The sequence below is a fragment of the Tasmannia lanceolata genome, unplaced genomic scaffold (assembly GCF_043159265.1).
Source record: "Tasmannia lanceolata isolate RefF3 unplaced genomic scaffold, GAP_Taslan_0.1 ptg000008l, whole genome shotgun sequence".
NCBI lineage: Eukaryota > Viridiplantae > Streptophyta > Magnoliopsida > Canellales > Winteraceae > Tasmannia > Tasmannia lanceolata.
Genome location: NW_027518685.1, coordinates 53,445,953 through 53,472,085, shown reverse-complemented (window position 1 = coordinate 53,472,085; position 26,133 = coordinate 53,445,953).

Here is a 26,133-nt window from a genome sequence, read left to right as displayed (position 1 = left end):
GTGTTCTGGTCCGTTTTAAAAAGGGCGTGAGAAACATCACCCAAAATGAAAACCACCATAACTCTCTCATTTTAAGTCGAAAAGTAGTGCAATTTCTACCAATCGGAGGTCTTCAAATTCTCGTTCGTGGGGAAAATTCTCATTTAAAAATTCAATGTGTCGTGAGAGTTCTTGTCCGTTTCGTAAAGAGTGTGCGAAACGTGGCCGAAAATTAAAACCTCCATAACTCTCTCATTTTGAGTACAAAAGTGGTGAAATTTCCACCAATCGGAGGTCTTCATCTTCGCTTTCAGGGGAAAGAAATCTTGTTTCAAAATTCAATGGGATGAGAGCGTTCTTGTCTGTGTTATAAAGAGTGTGCGACACGTCACCTGAAATTAAAACCTCCATAACTCTCATTTTAGGTCCAAAAGTGGCCAAATTTCTTCCAATCGGAGGTCTTGAAATTCACTTTCGAAGGAAAGAATTCTCGTTTCAAAAGTCGGTGGGATGTGAGTGTTCTAGTCCGTTTTATAATGGGCGTGAGAAACATCACCCAAAATTAAAACGACCATAACTCTCTCATTTTAAGTCGAAAAATAGTGCAATTTCTACCAATCGGAGGTCTTCAAATTCTTGTTCGTGGGGAAAATTCGCATTTAAAAATTCAATGTGTCGTGAGAGTTCTGGTCCGTTTCATAAAGAGTGTGCAAAACGTGGCCGAAAATTAAAACCTCCATAACTCGCTCATTTTGAGTCCAAAAGTGGTGAAATTTCCACAAATCGGAGGTCTTCATCTTCGCTCTCAGGGGAAAGAAATCTTGTTTCAAATTCAGTGGGATGAGAGCGTTCTTGTCTGTGTTATAAAGAGTGTGCGACACGTCACCTGAAATTAAAACCTCCATAACTCTCATTTTAGGTCCAAAAGTGGCCAAATTTCTTCCAATCGGAGGTCTTGAAATTCAGTTTCAAAGGAAAGAATTCTCGTTTCAAAAGTCGGTGGGATGTGAGTGTTCTAGTCCGTTTTATAATGGGCGTGAGAAACATCACCCAAAATTAAAACGACCATAACTCTCTCATTTTAAGTCGAAAAGTAGTGCAATTTTTACCAATCGGAGGTCTTCCAAATCTCGTTCGTGGGGAAAATTCTCATTTAAAAATTCAATCTGTCGTGAGAGTTTTTGTCTATTTCATAAAGAGTGCGGAAAACATGGCCGAAAATTAAAACCTCCATAACTCTCTCATTTTGAGTCCAAAACTGGTGAAATTTCCTCCAATCGGAGGTCTTCATCTTCGCTTTCAGGGGAAAGAAATCTTGTTTCAAAATTCAATGGGATGGTAGCGTTCTTGTTTGTGTTATAAAGAGTGTGCGACAGGTCACCTGAAATTAAAACCTCCATAACTCTCATATTAGGTCCAAAAGTGGCGAAATTTCTTCGAATCAAAGGTCCTGAAATTCACTTTCAAAGGAAAGAATTCTCGTTTCAAAATTCGGTGGGATGAGAGTGTTCTGGTCCGTTTTAAAAAGGGCGTGAGAAACATCACCCAAAATTAAAACCACCATAACTCTCTCATTTTAAGTCGAAAAATAGTGCAATTTCTACCAATCGGAGGTCTTCAAATTCTTGTTCGTGGGGAAAATTCGCATTTAAAAATTCAATGTGTCGTGAGAGTTCTGGTCCGTTTCATAAAGAGTGTGCAAAACGTGGCCAAAAATTAAAACCTCCATAACTCGCTCATTTTGAGTCCAAAAGTGGTGAAATTTCCACAAATCGGAGGTCTTCATCTTCGCTCTCAGGGGAAAGAAATCTTGTTTCAAATTCAGTGGGATGAGAGCGTTCTTGTCTGTGTTATAAAGAGTGTGCGACACGTCACCTGAAATTAAAACCTCCATAACTCTCATTTTAGGTCCAAAAGTGGCCAAATTTCTTCCAATCGGAGGTCTTGAAATTCAGTTTCAAAGGAAAGAATTCTCGTTTCAAAAGTCGGTGGGATGTGAGTGTTCTAGTCCGTTTTATAATGGGCGTGAGAAACATCACCCAAAATTAAAACGACCATAACTCTCTCATTTTAAGTCGAAAAGTAGTGCAATTTTTACCAATCGGAGGTCTTCCAAATCTCGTTCGTGGGGAAAATTCTCATTTAAAAATTTAATCTGTCGTGAGAGTTTTTGTCTATTTCATAAAGAGTGCGGAAAACATGGCCGAAAATTAAAACCTCCATAACTCTCTCATTTTGAGTCCAAAACTGGTGAAATTTCCTCCAATCGGAGGTCTTCATCTTCGCTTTCAGGGGAAAGAAATCTTGTTTCAAAATTCAATGGGATGGTAGCGTTCTTGTTTGTGTTATAAAGAGTGTGCGACAGGTCACCTGAAATTAAAACCTCCATAACTCTCATGTTAGGTCCAAAAGTGGCGAAATTTCTTCGAATCGAAGGTCCTGAAATTCACTTTCAAAGGAAAGAATTCTCGTTTCAAAATTCGGTGGGATGAGAGTGTTCTGGTCCGTTTTAAAAAGGGCGTGAGAAACATCACCCAAAATTAAAACCACCATAACTCTCTCATTTTAAGTCGAAAAGTAGTGCAATTTCTACCAATCGGAGGTCTTCAAATTCTCGTTCGTGGGGAAAATTCTCATTTAAAAATTCAATGTGTCGTGAGAGTTCTTGTCCGTTTCGTAAAGAGTGTGCGAAACGTGGCCGAAAATTAAAACCTCCATAACTCTCTCATTTTGAGTACAAAAGTGGTGAAATTTCCACCAATCGGAGGTCTTCATCTTCGCTTTCAGGGGAAAGAAATCTTGTTTCAAAATTCAATGGGATGAGAGCGTTCTTGTTTGTGTTATAAAGAGTGTGCGACACGTCACCTGAAATTAAAACCTCCATAACTCTCATGTTAGGTCCAAAAGTGGCGAAATTTCTTCAAATCGAAGGTCCTGAAATTCACTTTCAAAGGAAAAAATTCTCGTTTCAAAATTCGGTGGGATGAGAGTGTTCTGGTCCGTTTTAAAAAGCGCGTGAGAAACATCACCCAAAATTAAACCCACCATACCTCTCTCATTTTAAGTCGAAAAGTAGTGCAATTTCTACCAATCGGAGGTCTTCAAATTCTCGTTCGTGGGGAAAATTCTCATTTAAAAATTCAATGTGTCGTGAGAGTTCTTGTCCGTTTCGTAAAGAGTGTGCGAAATGTGGCCGAAAATTAAAACCTCCATAACTCTCTCATTTTGAGTACAAAAGTGGTGAAATTTCCACCAATCGGAGGTCTTCATCTTCGCTTTCAGGGGAAAGAAATATTGTTTCAAAATTCAATGGGATGAGAGCGTTCTTCTTTGTGTTATAAAGAGTGTGCGACACGTCACCTGAAATTAAAACCTCCATAACTCTCATGTTAGGTCCAAAAGTGGCGAAATTTCTTCCAATCGGGGGTCTTGAAATTCACTTTGAAAGGAAAGAATTCTCGCTTCAAAATTCGGTGGGATGAGAGCGTTCTGGTCCGTTTTATAAAGCGCGTGAGAAACATCACCCAAAATTAAAACCACCATACCTCTCTCATTTTAAGTCGAAAAGTAGTGCAATTTCTACCAATCGGAGGTCTTCCAAATCTCGTTCGTGGGGAAAATTCTCATTTAAAAATTCAATCTGTCCTGAGAGTTTTTGTCTGTTTCATAAAGAGTGCGGAAAACATGGCCGAAAATTAGAACCTCCATAACTCTCTCATTTTGAGTCCAAAAGTGGTGAAATTTCCTCCAATCGGAGGTCTTCATCTTCGCTTTCAGGGGAAAGAAATCTTGTTTCAAAATTCAATGGGATGAGAGCGTTCTTGTTTGTGTTATAAAGAGTGTGCGACACGTCACCTGAAATTAAAACCTCCATAACTCTCATGTTAGGTCCAAAAGTGGCGAAATTTCTTCGAATCGAAGGTCCTGAAATTCACTTTCAAAGGAAAGAATTCTCGTTTCAAAATTCGGTGGGATGAGAGTGTTCTGGTCCGTTTTAAAAAGGGCGTGAGAAACATCACCCAAAATTAAAACCACCATAACTCTCTCATTTTAAGTCGAAAAATAGTGCAATTTCTACCAATCGGAGGTCTTCAAATTCTTGTTCGTGGGGAAAATTCGCATTTAAAAATTCAATGTGTCGTGAGAGTTCTGGTCCGTTTCATAAAGAGTGTGCAAAACGTGGCCGAAAATTAAAACCTCCATAACTCGCTCATTTTGAGTCCAAAAGTGGTGAAATTTCCACAAATCGGAGGTCTTCATCTTCGCTCTCAGGGGAAAGAAATCTTGTTTCAAATTCAGTGGGATGAGAGCGTTCTTGTCTGTGTTATAAAGAGTGTGCGACACGTCACCTGAAATTAAAACCTCCATAACTCTCATTTTAGGTCCAAAAGTGGCCAAATTTCTTCCAATCGGAGGTCTTGAAATTCACTTTCAAAGGAAAGAATTCTCGTTTCAAAAGTCGGTGGGATGTGAGTGTTCTAGTCCGTTTTATAATGGGCGTGAGAAACATCACCCAAAATTAAAACGACCATAACTCTCTCATTTTAAGTCGAAAAGTAGTGCAATTTTTACCAATCGGAGGTCTTCCAAATCTCGTTCGTGGGGAAAATTCTCATTTAAAAATTCAATCTGTCGTGAGAGTTTTTGTCTATTTCATAAAGAGTGCGGAAAACATGGCCGAAAATTAAAACCTCCATAACTCTCTCATTTTGAGTCCAAAACTGGTGAAATTTCCTCCAATCGGAGGTCTTCATCTTCGCTTTCAGGGGAAAGAAATCTTGTTTCAAAATTCAATGGGATGGTAGCGTTCTTGTTTGTGTTATAAAGAGTGTGCGACAGGTCACCTGAAATTAAAACCTCCATAACTCTCATGTTAGGTCCAAAAGTGGCGAAATTTCTTCGAATCGAAGGTCCTGAAATTCACTTTCAAAGGAAAGAATTCTCGTTTCAAAATTCGGTGGGATGAGAGTGTTCTGGTCCGTTTTAAAAAGGGCGTGAGAAACATCACCCAAAATTAAAACCACCATAACTCTCTCATTTTAAGTCGAAAAGTAGTGCAATTTCTACCAATCGGAGGTCTTCAAATTCTCGTTCGTGGGGAAAATTCTCATTTAAAAATTCAATGTGTCGTGAGAGTTCTTGTCCGTTTCGTAAAGAGTGTGCGAAACGTGGCCGAAAATTAAAACCTCCATAACTCTCTCATTTTGAGTACAAAAGTGGTGAAATTTCCACCAATCGGAGGTCTTCATCTTCGCTTTCAGGGGAAAGAAATCTTGTTTCAAAATTCAATGGGATGAGAGCGTTCTTGTTTGTGTTATAAAGAGTGTGCGACACGTCACCTGAAATTAAAACCTCCATAACTCTCATGTTAGGTCCAAAAGTGGCGAAATTTCTTCAAATCGAAGGTCCTGAAATTCACTTTCAAAGGAAAAAATTCTCGTTTCAAAATTCGGTGGGATGAGAGTGTTCTGGTCCGTTTTAAAAAGCGCATGAGAAACATCACCCAAAATTAAACCCACCATACCTCTCTCATTTTAAGTCGAAAAGTAGTGCAATTTCTACCAATCGGAGGTCTTCAAATTCTCGTTCGTGGGGAAAATTCTCATTTAAAAATTCAATGTGTCGTGAGAGTTCTTGTCCGTTTCGTAAAGAGTGTGCGAAATGTGGCCGAAAATTAAAACCTCCATAACTCTCTCATTTTGAGTACAAAAGTGGTGAAATTTCCACCAATCGGAGGTCTTCATCTTCGCTTTCAGGGGAAAGAAATCTTGTTGCAAAATTCAATGGGATGAGAGCGTTCTTCTTTGTGTTATAAAGAGTGTGCGACACGTCACCTGAAATTAAAACCTCCATAACTCTCATGTTAGGTCCAAAAGTGGCGAAATTTCTTCCAATCGGGGGTCTTGAAATTCACTTTGAAAGGAAAGAATTCTCGCTTCAAAATTCGGTGGGATGAGAGCGTTCTGGTCCGTTTTATAAAGCGCGTGAGAAACATCACCCAAAATTAAAACCACCATACCTCTCTCATTTTAAGTCGAAAAGTAGTGCAATTTCTACCAATCGGAGGTCTTCCAAATCTCGTTCGTGGGGAAAATTCTCATTTAAAAATTCAATCTGTCCTGAGAGTTTTTGTCTGTTTCATAAAGAGTGCGGAAAACATGGCCGAAAATTAGAACCTCCATAACTCTCTCATTTTGAGTCCAAAAGTGGTGAAATTTCCTCCAATCGGAGGTCTTCATCTTCGCTTTCAGGGGAAAGAAATCTTGTTTCAAAATTCAATGGGATGAGAGCGTTCTTGTTTGTGTTATAAAGAGTGTGCGACACGTCACCTGAAATTAAAACCTCCATAACTCTCATGTTAGGTCCAAAAGTGGCGAAATTTCTTCGAATCGAAGGTCCTGAAATTCACTTTCAAAGGAAAGAATTCTCGTTTCAAAATTCGGTGGGATGAGAGTGTTCTGGTCCGTTTTAAAAAGGGCGTGAGAAACATCACCCAAAATTAAAACCACCATAACTCTCTCATTTTAAGTCGAAAAATAGTGCAATTTCTACCAATCGGACGTCTTCAAATTCTTGTTCGTGGGGAAAATTCGCATTTAAAAATTCAATGTGTCGTGAGAGTTCTGGTCCGTTTCATAAAGAGTGTGCAAAACGTGGCCGAAAATTAAAACCTCCATAACTCGCTCATTTTGAGTCCAAAAGTGGTGAAATTTCCACAAATCGGAGGTCTTCATCTTCGCTCTCAGGGGAAAGAAATCTTGTTTCAAATTCAGTGGGATGAGAGCGTTCTTGTCTGTGTTATAAAGAGTGTGCGACACGTCACCTGAAATTAAAACCTCCATAACTCTCATTTTAGGTCCAAAAGTGGCCAAATTTCTTCCAATCGGAGGTCTTGAAATTCACTTTCAAAGGAAAGAATTCTCGTTTCAAAAGTCGGTGGGATGTGAGTGTTCTAGTCCGTTTTATAATGGGCGTGAGAAACATCACCCAAAATTAAAACGACCATAACTCTCTCATTTTAAGTCGAAAAGTAGTGCAATTTTTACCAATCGGAGGTCTTCCAAATCTCGTTCGTGGGGAAAATTCTCATTTAAAAATTCAATCTGTCGTGAGAGTTTTTGTCTATTTCATAAAGAGTGCGGAAAACATGGCCGAAAATTAAAACCTCCATAACTCTCTCATTTTGAGTCCAAAACTGGTGAAATTTCCTCCAATCGGAGGTCTTCATCTTCGCTTTCAGGGGAAAGAAATCTTGTTTCAAAATTCAATGGGATGGTAGCGTTCTTGTTTGTGTTATAAAGAGTGTGCGACAGGTCACCTGAAATTAAAACCTCCATAACTCTCATGTTAGGTCCAAAAGTGGCGAAATTTCTTCGAATCGAAGGTCCTGAAATTCACTTTCAAAGGAAAGAATTCTCGTTTCAAAATTCGGTGGGATGAGAGTGTTCTGGTCCGTTTTAAAAAGGGCGTGAGAAACATCACCCAAAATTAAAACCACCATAACTCTCTCATTTTAAGTCGAAAAGTAGTGCAATTTCTACCAATCGGAGGTCTTCAAATTCTCGTTCGTGGGGAAAATTCTCATTTAAAAATTCAATGTGTCGTGAGAGTTCTTGTCCGTTTCGTAAAGAGTGTGCGAAACGTGGCCGAAAATTAAAACCTCCATAACTCTCTCATTTTGAGTACAAAAGTGGTGAAATTTCCACCAATCGGAGGTCTTCATCTTCGCTTTCAGGGGAAAGAAATCTTGTTTCAAAATTCAATGGGATGAGAGCGTTCTTGTTTGTGTTATAAAGAGTGTGCGACACGTCACCTGAAATTAAAACCTCCATAACTCTCATGTTAGGTCCAAAAGTGGCGAAATTTCTTCAAATCGAAGGTCCTGAAATTCACTTTCAAAGGAAAAAATTCTCGTTTCAAAATTCGGTGGGATGAGAGTGTTCTGGTCCGTTTTAAAAAGCGCGTGAGAAACATCACCCAAAATTAAACCCACCATACCTCTCTCATTTTAAGTCGAAAAGTAGTGCAATTTCTACCAATCGGAGGTCTTCAAATTCTCGTTCGTGGGGAAAATTCTCATTTAAAAATTCAATGTGTCGTGAGAGTTCTTGTCCGTTTCGTAAAGAGTGTGCGAAATGTGGCCGAAAATTAAAACCTCCATAACTCTCTCATTTTGAGTACAAAAGTGGTGAAATTTCCACCAATCGGAGGTCTTCATCTTCGCTTTCAGGGGAAAGAAATCTTGTTTCAAAATTCAATGGGATGAGAGCGTTCTTCTTTGTGTTATAAAGAGTGTGCGACACGTCACCTGAAATTAAAACCTCCATAACTCTCATGTTAGGTCCAAAAGTGGCGAAATTTCTTCCAATCGGGGGTCTTGAAATTCACTTTGAAAGGAAAGAATTCTCGCTTCAAAATTCGGTGGGATGAGAGCGTTCTGGGCCGTTTTATAAAGCGCGTGAGAAACATCACCCAAAATTAAAACCACCATAACTCTCTCATTTTAAGTCGAAAAATAGTGCAATTTCTACCAATCGGAGGTCTTCCAAATCTCGTTCGTGGGGAAAATTCTCATTTAAAAATTCAATCTGTCGTGAGAGTTTTTGTCTGTTTCATAAAGAGTGCGGAAAACATGGCCGAAAATTAGAACCTCCATAACTCTCTCATTTTGAGTCCAAAAGTGGTGAAATTTCCTCCAATCGGAGGTCTTCATCTTCGCTTTCAGGGGAAAGAAATCTTGTTTCAAAATTCAATGGGATGAGAGCGTTCTTGTTTGTGTTATAAAGAGTGTGCGACACTTCACCTGAAATTAAAACCTCCATAACTCTCATGTTAGGTCCAAAAGTGGCGAAATTTCTTCGAATCGAAGGTCCTGAAATTCACTTTCAAAGGAAAGAATTCTCGTTTCAAAATTCGGTGGGATGAGAGTGTTCTGGTCCGTTTTAAAAAGGGCGTGAGAAACATCACCCAAAATTAAAACCACCATAACTCTCTCATTTTAAGTCGAAAAATAGTGCAATTTCTACCAATCGGAGGTCTTCAAATTCTTGTTCGTGGGGAAAATTCGCATTTAAAAATTCAATGTGTCGTGAGAGTTCTGGTCCGTTTCATAAAGAGTGTGCAAAACGTGGCCGAAAATTAAAACCTCCATAACTCGCTCATTTTGAGTCCAAAAGTGGTGAAATTTCCACAAATCGGAGGTCTTCATCTTCGCTCTCAGGGGAAAGAAATCTTGTTTCAAATTCAGTGGGATGAGAGCGTTCTTGTCTGTGTTATAAAGAGTGTGCGACACGTCACCTGAAATTAAAACCTCCATAACTCTCATTTTAGGTCCAAAAGTGGCCAAATTTCTTCCAATCGGAGGTCTTGAAATTCACTTTCAAAGGAAAGAATTCTCGTTTCAAAAGTCGGTGGGATGTGAGTGTTCTAGTCCGTTTTATAATGGGCGTGAGAAACATCACCCAAAATTAAAACGACCATAACTCTCTCATTTTAAGTCGAAAAGTAGTGCAATTTTTACCAATCGGAGGTCTTCCAAATCTCGTTCGTGGGGAAAATTCTCATTTAAAAATTCAATCTGTCGTGAGAGTTTTTGTCTGTTTCATAAAGAGAGCGGAAAACATGGCCGAAAATTAAAACCTCCATAACTCTCTCATTTTGAGTCCAAAACTGGTGAAATTTCCTCCAATCGGAGGTCTTCATCTTCGCTTTCAGGGGAAAGAAATCTTGTTTCAAAATTCAATGGGAAGGTAGCGTTCTTGTTTGTGTTATAAAGAGTGTGCGACAGGTCACCTGAAATTAAAACCTCCATAACTCTCATGTTAGGTCCAAAAGTGGCGAAATTTCTTCGAATCGAAGGTCCTGAAATTCACTTTCAAAGGAAAAAATTCTCGTTTCAAAATTCGGTGGGATGAGAGTGTTCTGGTCCGTTTTAAAAAGCGCGTGAGAAACATCACCCAAAATTAAACCCACCATACCTCTCTCATTTTAAGTCGAAAAGTAGTGCAATTTCTACCAATCGGAGGTCTTCAAATTCTCGTTCGTGGGGAAAATTCTCATTTAAAAATTCAATGTGTCGTGAGAGTTCTTGTCCGTTTCGTAAAGAGTGTGCGAAATGTGGCCGAAAATTAAAACCTCCATAACTCTCTCATTTTGAGTACAAAAGTGGTGAAATTTCCACCAATCGGAGGTCTTCATCTTCGCTTTCAGGGGAAAGAAATCTTGTTTCAAAATTCAATGGGATGAGAGCGTTCTTCTTTGTGTTATAAAGAGTGTGCGACACGTCACCTGAAATTAAAACCTCCATAACTCTCATGTTAGGTCCAAAAGTGGCGAAATTTCTTCCAATCGGGGGTCTTGAAATTCACTTTGAAAGGAAAGAATTCTCGCTTCAAAATTCGGTGGGATGAGAGCGTTCTGGGCCGTTTTATAAAGCGCGTGAGAAACATCACCCAAAATTAAAACCACCATAACTCTCTCATTTTAAGTCGAAAAATAGTGCAATTTCTACCAATCGGAGGTCTTCCAAATCTCGTTCGTGGGGAAAATTCTCATTTAAAAATTCAATCTGTCGTGAGAGTTTTTGTCTGTTTCATAAAGAGTGCGGAAAACATGGCCGAAAATTAGAACCTCCATAACTCTCTCATTTTGAGTCCAAAAGTGGTGAAATTTCCTCCAATCGGTGGTCTTCATCTTCGCTTTCAGGGGAAAGAAATCTTGTTTCAAAATTCAATGGGATGAGAGCGTTCTTGTTTGTGTTATAAAGAGTGTGCGACACTTCACCTGAAATTAAAACCTCCATAACTCTCATGTTAGGTCCAAAAGTGGCGAAATTTCTTCGAATCGAAGGTCCTGAAATTCACTTTCAAAGGAAAGAATTCTCGTTTCAAAATTCGGTGGGATGAGAGTGTTCTGGTCCGTTTTAAAAAGGGCCTGAGAAACATCACCCAAAATTAAAACCACCATAACTCTCTCATTTTAAGTCGAAAAATAGTGCAATTTCTACCAATCGGAGGTCTTCAAATTCTTGTTCGTGGGGAAAATTCGCATTTAAAAATTCAATGTGTCGTGAGAGTTCTGGTCCGTTTCATAAAGAGTGTGCAAAACGTGGCCGAAAATTAAAACCTCCATAACTCGCTCATTTTGAGTCCAAAAGTGGTGAAATTTCCACAAATCGGAGGTCTTCATCTTCGCTCTAAGGGGAAAGAAATCTTGTTTCAAATTCAGTGGGATGAGAGCGTTCTTGTCTGTGTTATAAAGAGTGTGCGACACGTCACCTGAAATTAAAACCTCCATAACTCTCATTTTAGGTCCAAAAGTGGCCAAATTTCTTCCAATCGGAGGTCTTGAAATTCACTTTCAAAGGAAAGAATTCTCGTTTCAAAAGTCGGTGGGATGTGAGTGTTCTAGTCCGTTTTATAATGGGCGTGAGAAACATCACCCAAAATTAAAACGACCATAACTCTCTCATTTTAAGTCGAAAAGTAGTGCAATTTTTACCAATCGGAGGTCTTCCAAATCTCGTTCGTGGGGAAAATTCTCATTTAAAAATTCAATCTGTCGTGAGAGTTTTTGTCTATTTCATAAAGAGAGCGGAAAACATGGCCGAAAATTAAAACCTCCATAACTCTCTCATTTTGAGTCCAAAACTGGTGAAATTTCCTCCAATCGGAGGTCTTCATCTTCGCTTTCAGGGGAAAGAAATCTTGTTTCAAAATTCAATGGGATGGTAGCGTTCTTGTTTGTGTTATAAAGAGTGTGCGACAGGTCACCTGAAATTAAAACCTCCATAACTCTCATGTTAGGTCCAAAAGTGGCGAAATTTCTTCGAATCGAAGGTCCTGAAATTCACTTTCAAAGGAAAGAATTCTCGTTTCAAAATTCGGTGGGATGAGAGTGTTCTGGTCCGTTTTAAAAAGGGCGTGAGAAACATCACCCAAAATTAAAACCACCATAACTCTCTCATTTTAAGTCGAAAAGTAGTGCAATTTCTACCAATCGGAGGTCTTCAAATTCTCGTTCGTGGGGAAAATTCTCATTTAAAAATTCAATGTGTCGTGAGAGTTCTTGTCCGTTTCGTAAAGAGTGTGCGAAACGTGGCCGAAAATTAAAACCTCCATAACTCTCTCATTTTGAGTACAAAAGTGGTGAAATTTCCACCAATCGGAGGTCTTCATCTTCGCTTTCAGGGGAAAGAAATCTTGTTTCAAAATTCAATGGGATGAGAGCGTTCTTGTTTGTGTTATAAAGAGTGTGCGACACGTCACCTGAAATTAAAACCTCCATAACTCTCATGTTAGGTCCAAAAGTGGCGAAATTTCTTCCAATCGAAGGTCCTGAAATTCACTTTCAAAGGAAAAAATTCTCGATTCAAAATTCGGTGGGATGAGAGTGTTCTGGTCCGTTTTAAAAAGCGCGTGAGAAACATCACCCAAAATTAAACCCACCATAACTCTCTCATTTTAAGTCGAAAAGTAGTGCAATTTCTACCAATCGGAGGTCTTCAAATTCTCGTTCGTGGGGAAAATTCTCATTTAAAAATTCAATGTGTCGTGAGAGTTCTTGTCCGTTTCGTAAAGAGTGTGCGAAACGTGGCCGAAAATTAAAACCTCCATAACTCTCTCATTTTGAGTACAAAAGTTGTGAAATTTCCACCAATCGGAGGTCTTCATCTTCGCTTTCAGGGGAAAGAAATCTTGTTTCAAAATTCAATGGGATGAGAGCGTTCTTCTTTGTGTTATAAAGAGTGTGCGACACGTCACCTGAAATTAAAACCTCCATAACTCTCATGTTAGGTCCAAAAGTGGCGAAATTTCTTCCAATCGGGGGTCTTGAAATTCACTTTGAAAGGAAAGAATTCTCGCTTCAAAATTCGGTGGGATGAGAGCGTTCTGGTCCGTTTTATAAAGCGCGTGAGAAACATCACCCAAAATTAAAACCACCATAACTCTCTCATTTTAAGTCGAAAAATAGTGCAATTTCTACCAATCGGAGGTCTTCAAATTCTCGTTCGTGGGGAAAATTCGCATTTAAAAATTCAATGTGTCGTGACAGTTCTGGTCCGTTTCATAAAGAGTGCAAAACGTGGCCAAAAATTAAAACCTCCATAACTCTCTCATTTTGAGTCCAAAAGTGGTGAAATTTCCACGAATCGGAGGTCTTCATCTTCGCTCTCAGGGGAAAGAAATCTTGTTTCAAATTCAGTGGGATGAGAGCGTTCTTGTCTGTGTTATAAAGAGTGTGCGACACGTCACCTGAAATTAAAACCTCCATAACTCTCATTTTAGGTCCAAAAGTGGCCAAATTTCTTCCAATCGGAGGTCTTGAAATTCACTTTCAAAGGAAAGAATTCTCGTTTCAAAATTCGGTGGGATGTGAGTGTTCTAGTCCGTTTTATAATGGGCGTGAGAAACATCACCCAAAATTAAAACGACCATAACTCTCTCATTTTAAGTCGAAAAGTAGTGCAATTTTTACCAATCGGAGGTCTTCCAAATCTCGTTCGTGGGGAAAATTCTCATTTAAAAATTCAATCTGTCGTGAGAGTTTTTGTCTGTTTCATAAAGAAGGCGGAAAACATGGCCGAAAATTAGAACCTCCATAACTCTCTCATTTTGAGTCCAAAAGTGGTGAAATTTCCTCCAATCGGAGGTCTTTATCTTCGCTTTCAGGGGAAAGAAATCTTGTTTCAAAATTCAGTGGCATGAGAGCGTTCTTGTACTTGTTATAAAGAGTGTGCGACACGTCACCTGAAATTAAAACCACCATAACTCTCATTTTAGGTCCAAAAGTGGCCAAATTTCTTCCAATCGGAGGTCTTGAAATTCACTTTCAAAGGAAAGAATTCTCGTTTCAAAATTCGGTGTGATGTGAGTGTTCTAGTCCGTTTTATAATGGGCGTGAGAAACATCACCCAAAATTAAAACGACCATAACTCTCTCATTTTAAGTCGAAAAGTAGTGCAATTTTTACCAATCGGAGGTCTTCCAAATCTCGTTCGTGGGGAAAATTCTCATTTAAAAATTCAATCTGTCGTGAGAGTTTTTGTCTGTTTCATAAAGAGTGCGGAAAACATGGCCGAAAATTAAAACCTCCATAACTCTCTCATTTTGAGTCCAAAACTGGTGAAATTTCCTCCAATCGGAGGTCTTCATCTTCGCTTTCAGGGGAAAGAAATCTTGTTTCAAAATTCAATGGGATGGTAGCGTTCTTGTTTGTGTTATAAAGAGTGTGCGACAGGTCACCTGAAATTAAAACCTCCATAACTCTCATGTTAGGTCCAAAAGTTGCGAAATTTCTTCGAATCGAAGGTCCTGAAATTCACTTTCAAAGGAGAGAATTCTCGTTTCAAAATTCGGTGGGATGAGAGTGTTCTGGTCCGTTTTAAAAAGGGCGTGAGAAACATCACCCAAAATTAAAACAACCATAACTCTCTCATTTTAAGTCGAAAAGTAGTGCAATTTCTACCAATCGGAGGTCTTCAAATTCTCGTTCGTGGGGAAAATTCTCATTTAAAAATTCAATGTGTCGTGAGAGTTCTTGTCCGTTTCGTAAAGAGTGTGCTAAACGTGGCCGAAAATTAAAACCTCCATAACTCTCTCATTTTGAGTACAAAAGTGGTGAAATTTCCACCAATTGGAGGTTTTCATCTTCGCTTTCAGGGGAAAGAAATCTTGTTTCAAAATTCAATGGGATGAGAGCGTTCTTGTTTGTGTTATAAAGAGTGTGCGACACGTCACCTGAAATTAAAACCTCCATAACTCTCATGTTAGGTCCAAAAGTGGCGAAATTTCTTCGAATCGAAGGTCCTGAAATTCACTTTCAAAGGAAAGAATTCTCGTTTCAAAATTCGGTGGGATGAGAGTGTTCTGGTCCGTTTTAAAAAGGGCGTGAGAAACATCACCCAAAATTAAAACCACCATAACTCTCTCATTTTAATTCGAAAAATAATGCAATTTCTACCAATCGGAGGTCTTCAAATTCTTGTTCGTGGGGAAAATTCGCATTTAAAAATTCAATGTGTCGTGAGAGTTCTGGTCCGTTTCATAAAGAGTGTGCAAAACGTGGCCGAAAATTAAAACCTCCATAACTCGCTCATTTTGAGTCCAAAAGTGGTGAAATTTCCACAAATCGGAGGTCTTCATCTTCGCTCTCAGGGGAAAGAAATCTTGTTTCAAATTCAGTGGGATGAGAGCGTTCTTGTCTGTGTTATAAAGAGTGTGCGACACGTCACCTGAAATTAAAACCTCCATAACTCTCATTTTAGGTCCAAAAGTGGCCAAATTTCTTCCAATCGGAGGTCTTGAAATTCACTTTCAAAGGAAAGAATTCTCGTTTCAAAATTCGGTGTGATGTGAGTGTTCTAGTCCGTTTTATAATGGGCGTGAGAAACATCACCCAAAATTAAAACGACCATAACTCTCTCATTTTAAGTCGAAAAGTAGTGCAATTTTTACCAATCGGAGGTCTTCCAAATCTCGTTCGTGGGGAAAATTCTCATTTAAAAATTCAATCTGTCGTGAGAGTTTTTGTCTCTTTCATAAAGAGTGCGGAAAACATGGCCGAAAATTAAAACCTCCATAACTCTCTCATTTTGAGTCCAAAACTGGTGAAATTTCCTCCAATCGGAGGTCTTCATCTTCGCTTTCAGGGGAAAGAAATCTTGTTTCAAAATTCAATGGGATGGTAGCGTTCTTGTTTGTGTTATAAAGAGTGTGCGACAGGTCACCTGAAATTAAAACCTCCATAACTCTCATGTTAGGTCCAAAAGTGGCGAAATTTCTTCGAATCGAAGGTCCTGAAATTCACTTTCAAAGGAAAGAATTCTCGTTTCAAAATTCAGTGGGATGAGAGTGTTCTGGTCCGTTTTAAAAAGGGCGTGAGAAACATCACCCAAAATTAAAACCACCATAACTCTCTCATTTTAAGTCGAAAAGTAGTGCAATTTCTACGAATCGGAGGTCTTCAAATTCTCGTTCGTGGGGAAAATTCTCATTTAAAAATTCAATGTGTCGTGAGAGTTCTTGTCCGTTTCGTAAAGAGTGTGCGAAACGTGGCCGAAAATTAAAACCTCCATAACTCTCTCATTTTGAGTACAAAAGTGGTGAAATTTCCTACAATCGGAGGTCTTCATCTTCGCTTTCAGGGGAAAGAAATCTTGTTTCAAAATTCAATGGGATGAGAGCGTTCTTGTTTGTATTATAAAGACTGTGCGACACGTCACCTGAAATTAAAAGCTCGATAACTCTCATGTTAGGTCCAAAAGTGGCGAAATTTCTTCCAATCGGAGGTCTTGAAATTCACTTTCAAAGGAAAGAATTCTCGTTTCAAAATTCGGTGCGATGTGAGTGTTCTAGTCCGTTTTATAATGGGCGTGAGAAACATCACCCAAAATTAAAACGACCATAACTCTCTCATTTTAAGTTGAAAAGTAGTGCAATTTTTACCAATCGGAGGTCTTCCAAATATCGTTCGTGGGGAAAATTCTCATTTAAAAATTCAATCTGTCGTGAGAGTTTTTGTCTGTTTCATAAAGAGTGCGGAAAACATGGCCGAAAATTAAAACCTCCATAACTCTCTCATTTTGAGTCCAAAACTGGTGAAATTTCCTCCAATCGGAGGTCTTCATCTTCGCTTTCAGGGGAAAGAAATCTTGTTTCAAAATTCAATGGGATGGTAGCGTTCTTGTTTGTGTTATAAAGAGTGTGCGACATGTCACCTGAAATTAAAACCTCCATAACTCTCATGTTAGGTCCAAAAGTGGCGAAATTTCTTCCAATCGAAGGTCCTGAAATTCACTTTCAAAGGAAAAAATTCTCGTCTCAAAATTCGGTGGGATGAGAGTGTTCTGGTCCGTTTTAAAAAGGGCGTGAGAAACATCACCCAAAATTAAAACCACCATAACTCTCTCATTTTAAGTAGAAAAGTAGTGCAATTTCTACCAATCGGAGGTCTTCAAATTCTCGTTCGTGGGGAAAATTCTCATTTAAAAATTCAATGTGTCGTGAGAGTTCTTGTCCGTTTCGTAAAGAGTGTGCGAAACGTGGCCGAAAATTAAAACCTCCATAACTCTCTCATTTTGAGTACAAAAGTGGTGAAATTTCCACCAATCGGAGGTCTTCATCTTCGCTTTCAGGGGAAAGAAATCTTGTTTCAAAATTCAATGGGATGAGAGCGTTCTTGTTTCTGTTATAAAGAGTGTGCGACACGTCACCTGAAATTAAAACCTCCATAACTCTCATGTTAGGTCCAAAAGTGGCGAAATTTCTTCCAATCGGGGGTCTTGAAATTCACTTACAAAGGAAAGAATTCTCGCTTCAAAATTCGGTGGGATGAGAGTGTTCTGGTCAGTTTTATAAAGCGCGTGAGAAACATCACCCAAAATTAAAACCACCATAACTCTCTCATTTTAAGTCGAAAAATAGTGCAATTTCTACCAATCGGAGGTCTTCAAATTCTCGTTCGTGGGGAAAATTCTCATTTAAAAATTCAATGTGTCGTGAGAGTTCTTGTCCGTTTCGTAAAGAGTGTGCGAAACGTGGCCGAAAATTAAAACCTCCATAACTCTCTCATTTTGAGTACAAAAGTGGTGAAATTTCCACCAATCGGAGGTCTTCATCTTCGCTTTCAGGGGAAAGAAATCTTGTTTCAAAATTCAATGGGATGAGAGCGTTCTTGTTTGTGTTATAAAGACTGTGCGACACGTCACCTGAAATTAAAAGCTCGATAACTCTCATGTTATGTCCAAAAGTGGCGAAATTTCTTCCAATCGGAGGTCTTGAAATTCACTTTCAAAGGAAAGAATTCTCGTTTCAAAATTCGGTGGGATGTGAGTGTTCTAGTCCGTTTTATAATGGGCGTGAGAAACATCACCCAAAATTAAAACGACCATAACTCTCTCATTTTAAGTCGAAAAGTAGTGCAATTTTTACCAATCGGAGGTCTTCCAAATCTCGTTCGTGGGGAAAATTCTCATTTAAAAATTCAATCTGTCGTGAGAGTTTTTGTCTGTTTCATAAAGAGTGCGGAAAACATAGCCGAAAATTAAAACCTCCATAACTCTCTCATTTTGAGTCCAAAACTGGTGAAATTTCCTCCAATCGGAGGTCTTCATCTTCGCTTTCAGGGGAAAGAAATCTTGTTTCAAAATTCAATGGGATGGTAGCGTTCTTGTTTGTGTTATAAAGAGTGTGCGACAGGTCACCTGAAATTAAAACCTCCATAACTCTCATGTTAGGTCCAAAAGTGGCGAAATTTCTTCCAATCGAAGGTCCTGAAATTCACTTTCAAAGGAAAAAATTCTCGTTTCAAAATTCGGTGGGATGAGAGTGTTCTGGTCCGTTTTAAAAAGGGCGTGAGAAACATCACCCAAAATTAAAACCACCATAACTCTCTCATTTTAAGTAGAAAAGTAGTGCAATTTCTACCAATCGGAGGTCTTCAAATTCTCGTTCGTGGGGAAAATTCTCATTTAAAAATTCAATGTGTCGTGAGAGTTCTTGTCCGTTTCGTAAAGAGTGTGCGAAACGTGGCCGAAAATTAAAACCTCCATAACTCTCTCATTTTGAGTACAAAAGTGGTGAAATTTCCACCAATCGGAGGTCTTCATCTTCGCTTTCAGGGGAAAGAAATCTTGTTTCAAAATTCAATGGGATGAGAGCGTTCTTGTTTCTGTTATAAAGAGTGTGCAACACGTCACCTGAAATTAAAACCTCCATAACTCTCATGTTAGGTCCAAAAGTGGCGAAATTTCTTCCAATCGGGGGTCTTGAAATTCACTTACAAAGGAAAGAATTCTCGCTTCAAAATTCGGTGGGATGAGAGTGTTCTGGTCAGTTTTATAAAGCGCGTGAGAAACATCACCCAAAATTAAAACCACCATAACTCTCTCATTTTAAGTCGAAAAATAGTGCAATTTCTACCAATCAGAGGTCTTCAAATTCTCGTTCGTGGGGAAAATTCTCATTTAAAAATTCAATGTGTCGTGAGAGTTCTTGTCCGTTTCGTAAAGAGTGTGCGAAACGTGGCCGAAAATTAAAACCTCCATAACTCTCTCATTTTGAGTACAAAAGTGGTGAAATTTCCACCAATCGGAGGTCTTCATCTTCGCTTTCAGGGGAAAGAAATCTTGTTTCAAAATTCAATGGGATGAGAGCGTTCTTGTTTGTGTTATAAAGACTGTGCGACACGTCACCTGAAATTAAAAGCTCGATAACTCTCATGTTATGTCCAAAAGTGGCGAAATTTCTTCCAATCGGAGGTCTTGAAATTCACTTTCAAAGGAAAGAATTCTCGTTTCAAAATTCGGTGGGATGTGAGTGTTCTAGTCCGTTTTATAATGGGCGTGAGAAACATCACCCAAAATTAAAACGACCATAACTCTCTCATTTTAAGTCGAAAAGTAGTGCAATTTTTACCAATCGGAGGTCTTCCAAATCTCGTTCGTGGGGAAAATTCTCATTTAAAAATTCAATCTGTCGTGAGAGTTTTTGTCTGTTTCATAAAGAGTGCGGAAAACATAGCCGAAAATTAAAACCTCCATAACTCTCTCATTTTGAGTCCAAAACTGGTGAAATTTCCTCCAATCGGAGGTCTTCATCTTCGCTTTCAGGGGAAAGAAATCTTGTTTCAAAATTCAATGGGATGGTAGCGTTCTTGTTTGTGTTATAAAGAGTGTGCGACAGGTCACCTGAAATTAAAACCTCCATAACTCTCATGTTAGGTCCAAAAGTGGCGAAATTTCTTCCAATCGAAGGTCCTGAAATTCACTTTCAAAGGAAAAAATTCTCGTTTCAAAATTCGGTGGGATGAGAGTGTTCTGGTCCGTTTTAAAAAGGGCGTGAGAAACATCACCCAAAATTAAAACCACCATAACTCTCTCATTTTAAGTAGAAAAGTAGTGCAATTTCTACCAATCGGAGGTCTTCAAATTCTCGTTCGTGGGGAAAATTCTCATTTAAAAATTCAATGTGTCGTGACAGTTCTTGTCCGTTTCGTAAAGAGTGTGCGAAACGTGGCCGAAAATTAAAACCTCCATAACTCTCTCATTTTGAGTACAAAAGTGGTGAAATTTCCACCAATCGGAGGTCTTCATCTTCGCTTTCAGGGGAAAGAAATCTTGTTTCAAAATTCAATGGGATGAGAGCGTTCTTGTTTCTGTTATAAAGAGTGTGCGACACGTCACCTGAAATTAAAACCTCCATAACTCTCATGTTAGGTCCAAAAGTGGCGAAATTTCTTCCAATCGGGGGTCTTGAAATTCACTTACAAAGGAAAGAATTCTCGCTTCAAAATTCGGTGGGATGAGAGTGTTCTGGTCCGTTTTATAAAGCGCGTGAGAAACATCACCCAAAATTAAAACCACCATAACTCTCTCATTTTAAGTCGAAAAATAGTGCAATTTCTACCAATCGGAGGTCTTCAAATTCTCGTTCGTGGGGAAAATTCTCATTTAAAAATTCAATGTGTCGTGAGAGTTCTTGTCCGTTTCGTAAAGAGTGTGCGAAACGTGGCCGAAAATTAAAACCTCCATAACTCTCTCATTTTGAGTACAAAAGTGGTGAAATTTCCACCAATCGGAGGTCTTCATCTTCGCTTTCAGGGGAAAGAAATCTTGTTTCAAAATTCAATGGGATGAGAGCGTTCTTGTTTGTGTTATAAAGAGTGTGCGACACGTCACCTGAAATTAAAACCTCCATAACTCTCATGTTAGGTCCAAAAGTGGCGAAATTTCTTCCAATCGGGGGTCTTGAAATTCACTTTCAAAGGAAAGAATTCTCGTTTCAAAATTCGGTGGGATGTGAGTGTTCTGGTCCGTTTTATAAAGCGCGTGAGAAACGTCACCCAAAATTAAAACGACCATAACTCTCTCATTTTAAGTCGAAAAATAGTGCAATTTCTACCAATCGGAGGTCTTCAAATTCTCGTTCGTGGGGAAAATTCTCATTTAAAAATTCAATCTGTCGTGAGAGTTTTTGTCTGTTTCATAAAGAGTGCGGAAAACATAGCCGAAAATTAAAACCTCCATAACTCTCTCATTTTGAGTCCAAAACTGGTGAAATTTCCTCCAATCGGAGGTCTTCATCTTCGCTTTCAGGGGAAAGAAATCTTGTTTCAAAATTCAATGGGATGGTAGCGTTCTTGTTTGTGTTATAAAGAGTGTGCGACAGGTCACCTGAAATTAAAACCTCCATAACTCTCATGTTAGGTCCAAAAGTGGCGAAATTTCTTCCAATCGAAGGTCCTGAAATTCACTTTCAAAGGAAAAAATTCTCGTTTCAAAATTCGGTGGGATGAGAGTGTTCTGGTCCGTTTTAAAAAGGGCGTGAGAAACATCACCCAAAATTAAAACCACCATAACTCTCTCATTTTAAGTAGAAAAGTAGTGCAATTTCTACCAATCGGAGGTCTTCAAATTCTCGTTCGTGGGGAAAATTCTCATTTAAAAATTCAATGTGTCGTGAGAGTTCTTGTCCGTTTCGTAAAGAGTGTGCGAAACGTGGCCGAAAATTAAAACCTCCATAACTCTCTCATTTTGAGTACAAAAGTGGTGAAATTTCCACCAATCGGAGGTCTTCATCTTCGCTTTCAGGGGAAAGAAATCTTGTTTCAAAATTCAATGGGATGAGAGCGTTCTTGTTTCTGTTATAAAGAGTGTGCGACACGTCACCTGAAATTAAAACCTCCATAACTCTCATGTTAGGTCCAAAAGTGGCGAAATTTCTTCCAATCGGGGGTCTTGAAATTCACTTACAAAGGAAAGAATTCTCGCTTCAAAATTCGGTGGGATGAGAGTGTTCTGGTCTTTTTTATAAAGCGCGTGAGAAACATCACCCAAAATTAAAACCACCATAACTCTCTCATTTTAAGTCGAAAAATAGTGCAATTTCTACCAATCGGAGGTCTTCAAATTCTCGTTCGTGGGGAAAATTCTCATTTAAAAATTCAATGTGTCGTGAGAGTTCTTGTCCGTTTCGTAAAGAGTGTGCGAAACGTGGCCGAAAATTAAAACCTCCATAACTCTCTCATTTTGAGTACAAAAGTGGTGAAATTTCCACCAATCGGAGGTCTTCATCTTCGCTTTCAGGGGAAAGAAATCTTGTTTCAAAATTCAATGGGATGAGAGCGTTCTTGTTTGTGTTATAAAGAGTGTGCGACACGTCACCTGAAATTAAAACCTCCATAACTCTCATGTTAGGTCCAAAAGTGGCGAAATTTCTTCCAATCGGGGGTCTTGAAATTCACTTTCAAAGGAAAGAATTCTCGCTTCAAAATTCGGTGGGATAAGAGTGTTCTGGTCCGTTTTATAAAGCGCGTGAGAAACATCACCCAAAACTAAAACCACCATAACTCTCTCATTTTAAGTCGAAAAATAGTGCAATTTCTACCAATCGGAGGTCTTCAAATTCTCGTTCGTGGGGAAAATTCTCATTTAAAAATTCAATGTGTCGTGAGAGTTCTTGTCCGTTTCGTAAAGAGTGTGCGAAACGTGGCCGAAAATTAAAACCTCCATAACTCTCTCATTTTGAGTACAAAAGTGGTGAAATTTCCACCAATCGGAGGTCTTCATCTTCGCTTTCAGGGGAAAGAAATCTTGTTTCAAAATTCAATTGGATGAGAGCGTTCTTGTTTGTGTTATAAAGAGTGTGCGACACGTCACCTGAAATTAAAACCTCCATAACTCTCATGTTTGGTCCAAAAGTGGCAAAATTTCTTCCAATCGAAGGTCCTGGAATTCACTTTCAAAGGAAAAAATTCTCGTTTCAAAATTCGGTGGGATGAGAGTGTTCTGGTCCGTTTTAAAAAGGGCATGAGAAACATCACCCAAAATTAAAACCACCATAACTCTCTCATTTTAAGTCGAAAAGTAGTGCAATTTCTACCAATCGGAGGTCTTCAAATTCTCGTTCTTGGGGAAAATTCTCATTTAAAAATTCAATCTGTCGTGAGAGTTTTTGTCTGTTTCATAAAGAGTGCGGAAAACATGGCCGAAAATTAAAACCTCCATAACTCTCTCATTTTGAGTCCAAAACTGGTGAAATTTCCTCCAATCAGAGGTCTTCATCTTCGCTTTCAGGGGAAAGAAATCTTGTTTCAAAATTCAATGGGATGGTAGCGTTCTTGTTTGTGTTATAAAGAGTGTGCGACAGGTCACCTGAAATTAAAACCTCCATAACTCTCATGTTAGGTCCAAAAGTGGCGAAATTTCTTCCAATCGAAGGTCCTGAAATTCACTTTCAAAGGAAAAAATTCTCGTTTCAAAATTCGGTGGGATGAGAGTGTTCTGGTCCGTTTTAAAAAGGGCGTGAGAAACATCACCCAAAATTAAAACAACCATAACTCTCTCATTTTAAGTCGAAAAGTAGTGCAATTTCTACCAATCGGAGGTCTTCAAATTCTCGTTCGTGGGGAAAATTCTCATTTAAAAATTCAATGTGTCGTGAGAGTTCTTGTCCGTTTCGTAAAGAGTGTGCGAAACGTGGCCGAAAATTAAAACCTCCATAACTCTCTCATTTTGAGTACAAAAGTGGTGAAATTTCCACCAATTGGAGGTCTTCATCTTCGCTTTCAGGGGAAAGAAATCTTGTTTCAAAATTCAATGGGATGGTAGCGTTCTTGTTTGTGTTATAAAGAGTGTGCGACAGGTCACCTGAAATTAAAACCTCCATAACTCTCATGTTAGGTCCAAAAGTGGCGAAATTTCTTCCAATCGAAGGTCCTGAAATTCACTTTCAAAGGAAAAAATTCTCGTTTCAAAATTCGGTGGGATGAGAGTGTTCTGGTCCGTTTTAAAAAGGGCGTGAGAAACATCACCCAAAATTAAAACCACCATAACTCTCTCATTTTAAGTCGAAAAATAGTGCAATTTCTACCAATCGGAGTTCTTCAAATTCTTGTTCGTGGGGAAAATTCGCATTTAAAAATTCAATGTGTCGTGAGAGTTCTGGTTCGTTTCATAAAGAGTGCAAAACGTGGCCGAAAATTAAAACCTCCATAACTCGCTCATTTTGAGTCCAAAAGTGGTGAAATTTCCACAAATCGGAGGTCTTCATCTTCGCTCTCAGGGGAAAGAAATCTTGTTTCAAATTCAGTGGGATGAGAGCGTTCTTGTCTGTGTTATAAAGAGTGTGCGACACGTCACCTGAAATTAAAACCTCCATAACTCTCATTTTAGGTCCAAAAGTGGCCAAATTTCTTCCAATCGGAGGTCTTGAAATTCACTTTCAAAGGAAAGAATTCTCGTTTCAAAAGTCGGTGGGATGGGAGTGTTCTAGTCCGTTTTATAATGGGCGTGAGAAACATCACCCAAAATTAAAACGACCATAACTCTCTCATTTTAAGTCGAAAAGTAGTGCAATTTTTACCAATCGGAGGTCTTCCAAATCTCGTTCGTGGGGAAAATTCTCATTTAAAAATTCAATCTGTCGTGAGAGTTTTTGTCTATTTCATAAAGAGTGCGGAAAACATGGCCGAAAATTAAAACCTCCATAACTCTCTCATTTTGAGTCCAAAACTGGTGAAATTTCCTCCAATCGGAGGTCTTCATCTTCGCTTTCAGGGGAAAGAAATCTTGTTTCAAAATACAATGGGATGGTAGCGTTCTTGTTTGTGTTATAAAGAGTGTGCGACAGGTCAACTGAAATTAAAACCTCCATAACTCTCATGTTAGGTCCAAAAGTGGCGAAATTTCTTCGAATCGAAGGTCCTGAAATTCACTTTCAAAGGAAAGAATTCTCGTTTCAAAATTCAGTGGGATGAGAGTGTTCTGGTCCGTTTTAAAAAGGGCGTGAGAAACATCACCCAAAATTAAAACCACCATAACTCTCTAATTTTAAGTCGAAAAGTAGTGCAATTTCTACCAATCGGAGGTCTTCAAATTCTCGTTCGTGGGGAAAATTCTCATTTAAAAATTCAATGTGTCGTGAGTGTTCTTGTCCGTTTCGTAAAGAGTGTGCGAAACGTGGCAGAAAATTAAAACCTCCATAACTCTCTCATTTTGAGTACAAAAGTGGTGAAATTTCCTACAATCGGAGGTCTTCATCTTCGCTTTCAGGGGAAAGAAATCTTGTTTCAAAATTCAATGGGATGAGAGCGTTCTTGTTTGTGTTATAAAGACTGTGCGACACGTCACCTGAAATTAAAAGCTCGATAACTCTCATGTTAGGTCCAAAAGTGGCGAAATTTCTTCCAATCGGAGGTCTTGAAATTCACTTTCAAAGGAAAGAATTCTCGTTTCAAAATTCGGTGGGATGTGAGTGTTCTAGTCCGTTTTATAATGGGCGTGAGAAACATCACCCAAAATTAAAACCACCATAACTCTCTCATTTTAAGTCGAAAAGTAGTGCAATTTTTACCAATCGGAGGTCTTCCAAATCTCGTTCGTGGGGAAAATTCTCATTTAAAAATTCAATCTGTCGTGAGAGTTTTTGTCTGTTTCATAAAGAGTGCGGAAAACATGGCCGAAAATTAAAACCTCCATAACTCTCTCATTTTGAGTCCAAAACTGGTGAAATTTCCTCCAATCGGAGGTCTTCATCTTCGCTTTCAGGGGAAAGAAATCTTGTTTCAAAATTCAATGGGATGGTAGCGTTCTTGTTTGTGTTATAAAGAGTGTGCGACAGGTCACCTGAAATTAAAACCTCCATAACTCTCATGTTAGGTCCAAAAGTGGCGAAATTTCTTCCAATCGAAGGTCCTGAAATTCACTTTCAAAGGAAAAAATTCTCGTTTCAAAATTCGGTGGGATGAGAGTGTTCTGGTCCGTTTTAAAAAGGGCGTGAGAAACATCACCCAAAATTAAAACCACCATAACTCTTTCATTTTAAGTAGAAAAGTAGTGCAATTTCTACCAATCGGAGGTCTTCAAATTCTCGTTCGTGGGGAAAATTCTCATTTAAAAATTCAATGTGTCGTGAGAGTTCTTGTCCGTTTCGTAAAGAGTGTGCGAAACGTGGCCGAAAATTAAAACCTCCATAACTCTCTCATTTTGAGTACAAAAGTGGTGAAATTTCCACCAATCGGAGGTCTTCATCTTCGCTTTCAGGGGAAAGAAATCTTGTTTCAAAATTCAATGGGATGAGAGCGTTCTCGTTTCTGTTATAAAGACTGTGCGACACGTCACCTGAAATTAAAACCTCCATAACTCTCATGTTAGGT